At 38.6% G+C, this 5,287-nt stretch overlaps 1 protein-coding gene across 2 annotated transcripts in view; it reads right to left on the bottom strand.

Moving 5' to 3' along the window:
- Positions 1-5,287, bottom strand: part of Erap1 (endoplasmic reticulum aminopeptidase 1) — a 46,088-nt gene that overhangs the window by 28,066 nt on the left and 12,735 nt on the right. The window lies entirely within an intron of this gene.

The raw sequence follows: 5,287 nt of genomic DNA, 5'->3' as shown, positions 1-5,287 counted from the left end.
GGGCCAAAAGAATGGGAATGGGAGGGTAGGGAAGTGGGGGGCGGTATGGGGGACTTTTGAGATAGCATTGGAAATGTAATTGAGGAAAATATGTAATAAAAAAAAAACAGTGAAAAAAAAAAAAAAAAAAAAAAGAAAATACTCAATGGAGAGGCCCTTGGTCCTGTGAAAACTCTATGCCCCAGTGTAGGGGAATGCCAGGGCCAAGAAGCAGGAGTGGGTGGACTGGTGAACAGGGGGAGGAAGGAGGGAGTAGGGAAGGGGTTTTTCAGAGGGGAAACCAGGAAAGGGCATAACATCTGAAATGTAAGTAAAGAAAATATCTAATAAAAAAAATGAATGGTTCCACTTTTTTAACCATTAAATGAAGGAAAAATTTCACTCTGTTAATCCTACCTATACATGAGCATGGGAGATCTTTCCATCTTCTGATACCTTCTTCAGGGACTTGAAGTTCTTGTCATGTAGATCTTTCATTTGCTTGGTTAGAGTTACACCAGATATTTTATATTACTCATGGCTATTGTAAAAGGTGTTGTTTCCCTAATTTCTTTATTGGCTAATTTATCATTGAATAAAGGAGGACTACTGATTTCTTTGAGTTAATTTTGTATCCAGACACTTTGCTGAAGGTGTTTATCAGCTGTAGGAGTTCTCTGGTAGAATTTCTCTGGTCACTTATGTACACTATCATAATCATCCACAAATAGTGATATTTTTTTACTTCTTCCCTTCCAATTTGCATCCCTTGACATCCTTTATTTGTTTTATTACTCTGGCTAGATCTTCAAGTACTATATTAAATCAATATGGAAAGGGCAACCTTGTCTTGTCCCTGATTTTAGTGTTATTGCTTTAAGTTTCTCTCCATTTAATTTGATGTTGGCTATTGGCTTCCTGTATATTGCTTTGATTATGTTTAGGTATGTGCCTTGTATCCCTTATCTCTCTAATACTTTTAACATGAAAGGGGTGTTGGATTTTTCAAAAGCTTTTTCAGCATCTAATGATATTATCATGTGATTTTTTTTTCTTTCAGTTTATTTATGTGGCAGATTATATTGATGGATTTCCATATATTGAACCATCCCTGGGATGAAGCAAGTAAAAGTGGATTGAGGACCTGAACATATAATCAGATATACTAAATCTCATAGAAGAGAAAGTGGGAAATAACCTTGAACTCAATTGCTGCAGGAGACAATTTCCTAAAGAGATTACCAACGGCTCAGGCTCTAAGATCAACAATTGATAAACAGGACCTCTTAAATTGAAAAGCTTTCGTAAGGCAAAGGACACTGTCAACAGGACAAAACAGCAGCCTAAAGACGGAAAGGATTTTCACCAATCCTACTTCTGACAAAGGGCTAATTAATATCCAAATTTTTAAAAGAACTCAAGGAGATAGACATTAACAACCCAAATCAAAATTGGGGTACAAGTAGTGAATTGGCCTAATGCTACTTGAATTCTAATGTTAATAATGGGCTCTAAGACTGGTTGCCCTAGAAATGAGAGTTAGCATGTAAGAAGCTAAGTGACTCTGTTCCCAAGGTATTTATGGTTGGTAAATAAAGATGCCAAGAGCCAATAGTTGGGCAGAAGAGACAAAGGTGAGGTTTAGAGTCAGAGAGGAACCAGGAGGTGGTTGAAGAAGAGTACAGGAGGAGGAAGGAGAAGCCACCCTGTGTTAGAAGAAAAGAGAACTTGTCCCTGAGGGCTGCCCAATTGGAATTAAGAGCAGCTCAGATGAAACATCGTAATAACTCAGGGTTATTGATAGGAAAGTAGATCCTAACAACATGGAGATTAGTATCTGCCCAGTTCTTGTGTAGTGTAAGGCTTATTGTACATATAAAGGTTGTGTGTTTCTTTCATCCAGGAACTTAAATAGCAAAGATGGGGTAGAAACCTTGGAACAGAATTTAATAAATTTCTACAACAGGTACAGAGATAAACAGAGAATTCCCAACAGAGGACTCTCAAATGGCCAAAAAGCACTTAAAGAACTGTTCAAAGTCCTTAGTCATCAGGGAAATGCAAAACAAAACAACTCTGAGGTTCCACATTACACAAGTCAGAATAGCTAAGATCAAACACTTAAGAAATAGCACAGGCTAGAAAGGATGTAGAGACAAGGGGAATACTTCTTCATTGCTAGTGGAAGTGCAAACTTGTACAGACACTCTTTAATTCAACTTTTCTCAGAAAACTAGGTATAGTTCTACCTCTAGACCGAGCTATACCACTCATGGGGATATACTCAAAAGATGCTCCACCATCCCTTAAAGACACTTGCTCAATGATGTTTATAGCAGCTTTATTTGTTATAGCTAGAAACTGGAAAAACCTAGATGTTCCTCAACTAAAGAATGAATCAAGAAAATGTGGTACATCTACACAATGGAATACAATTCAGCTATTAAAAACAATGAACTAGAGACCAGTATGTGCAGGAGAGCGCACAGACTGCAGAAACAACACAGCTTTTGGGACAGGCCCCTTTTTGGGCCTTCATCTTCAGCTAGGAAGCAGATCTGAGCTCCAGACATCTGCACACCTTCCCCACCAGAGGAGAGGTGGCTGCCTGGGAGCAGGTGACAAAGCAATCTTGTATCCCAGATCCCTCAGAGACCAGTCTGTGCAGGAGAGCGCACAGACTGCAGAAGCAACATAGCTTCTGGGACAGGCCCCAGTTCAGGCCTTCATCTTCAGCCAGTAGGCAGATCTGAGCACCAGACCTCTGGGTACCTTCCCTGAAAGAGGAGAGCTTGTATGCAGAGAGTACTCTGACCACTGAGACTCAGGAGAGAGTTGGACTCCCAGGAGTGCTGCCAGAGGCTAACAGAATCACAGGAGGAACAAACTCGAGCCAGAGATAGCTATAACAACTAACGCTAGAGATTACCAGATGGCAAAAGGCAAACATAAGAATCTTACTAACAGGAACCAAGACCGACCACTCACCATCATCAGAACCCAGCACTCCCACCTCAGCCAGTCCTGGATACCCCAAAACACCCAAAAAGCAAGATTTGGATTTAAAATTGTATCTTATGATGCTGGTAGAGGATACTAAGAAAGAAATTAATAACTCAAAGAAATACAGGAGAACATGGCTAAACAGGTAGAAGTCTTTAAAGAGGAAGTACAAAAATCCCTTAAAGAATTACAGGAAAACACTGCTAAACAAGTAGAAGCCGTTAAAGAAGAAACACAAAAATGCCTTAAAGAATTACATGAAAGCACAACCAAACAGGTGATGGAAATGAACAAAACCATCCAAGATCTAAAAAGGAAAATAGAAACAAACAAACAAACAAACAAACAAACAAAAAAAAACCCAAAGGGAAACAACTCTGGAGATAGAAATCCTAAGAAAGAAATCAGGAACCATAGATGCCATCATCAGCAACAGAATACCAGAGATAGAAGAGAGAATCTCAGGTGCAGAAGATTCCATAGAGAACATGGACACAACAATCAAAGAAAATGCAAAATGCAAAAAGATCCTAACTCAAAACATCCAGGAAATCCAGGACACAATGAGAACACCAAACCTACAGATAATAGGAGTACATGAGAATGAAGATTTTCAACTTAAAGGGCCAGCAAATATCTTCAACAAAATTATAGAAGAAAACTTCCCTAAACTAGAGAGAGAGATGCCCATGAACATACAAGAAGCCTACAGAACTCCAAATAGACTGGACCAGAAAAGAAATTCCTCCTGACACATGATAATCAAAACAACAAATGCACTAAATAAAGATGGACTATTAAAAGCAATAAGGGAAAAAGGTCAAGTAACATGTAAAGGCAGGCATATTAGAATTATACCAGACTTCTCACCATAGATGGAGAAACCAAAGTATTCCATGACAAAACCAAATTCACACAATGTCTTTCCACGTACCCAGCCCTTCAAAGGATAATAAAGGGAAAACACCAACACAAGGACGGAAACTACAACCTAGAAAAACCAAGAAAGTAATCCTTCAACAAACCTAAAAGAAGATAGCCGCAAGAACAGAATCCCAACTTTAACAACAAAAATAACAGGAAGCAACAATTACTTTTCTATAATATCTCTTAATATCAATGGACTCAATTCCCCAATAAAAAGATATAGACTAATACAGACTGGCTACACAAACAGGACCCAACATTTTGCTTCTTACAGGAAACCCACCTCAAGGAAAAAGACAGACACTACCTCAGAGTAAAAGGCTGGAAAACAATTTTCCAAGCAAATGGTCCCAAGAATCAAGCTGGGGCAGTCATTCTAATATCGAATAAAAATGACTTCCAACCCAAAGTTATCTAAAAAGACAAGGAGGGGCACTTCATACTCATCAAAGGTAAAATCTACCAAGATGAACTCTCAATTCTGAATATCTATGCTCCAAATGCAAGGGCGTCCACATTCGTTAAAGAAACTTTAGTAAAGCTCAAAGCACACATTGCACCTCACACAATAATAGTGGGAAACTTCAACACCCCACTGTCATCAATGGACAGATACTGGAAACAGAAACTAAACAGAGACACATGGAAACTAATTGGACTTAACAGATATCTACAGAGCATTTTATCCTAAAACAAAAGGATATACCTTCTTCTCAGCACCTCATGGTACCTTCTCCAAAACTGACCATATAATCGGTCACAAAACAGGTCTCAACAGGTACAAAAATATTGTAATTATGCAATACATCCTATCAGATCACCACGGACTAAGGCTGATCTTCAATAACAGCATAAATAATAGAAAGCCAACATTCTTGTGGAAACTGAACAAAACTCTACTTAATGATACCTTGGTCAAGGAAGAAAGAAAGAAATTACAGACTTTATAGACTTTAATGAAAATGAAGCCACAACATACCCAAACTTGTGGGACACAATGAAAGCAATCCTAAGAGGAAAACTCATAGATAGCCCAGAGTGCCTGCAAAAAGAAACTAGAGAGAGCACACACTAGCAGCCTGACAGTACACCTAAAAGCTCTAGAACAAAAGGAAGCAAATTCACCCAAGAGGAGTAAATAGCAGGAAATACTCAAAGTTAGGGCTGAAATCAACCAAGTGGAAACAAAAAGAACTATTCAAAGAATCAACCAAACCAGGAGCTGGTTCTTTGAGAAAATCAACAACATAGATAAACCCTTAGCCAGACTAACTAGAGGGCACAGGGACAGTATCCTAATTAACAAAATCAGAAGTGAAAAAGGACACATAACAACAGAACCTGAGGAAATCCAAAACATCATCAGATCCTACTACAA

The sequence above is a fragment of the Mus caroli genome, chromosome 13, assembly GCF_900094665.2.
Source record: "Mus caroli chromosome 13, CAROLI_EIJ_v1.1, whole genome shotgun sequence".
NCBI classification, from domain to species: domain Eukaryota; kingdom Metazoa; phylum Chordata; class Mammalia; order Rodentia; family Muridae; genus Mus; species Mus caroli.
This window is presented reverse-complemented; position numbering and strand designations above follow the sequence as displayed.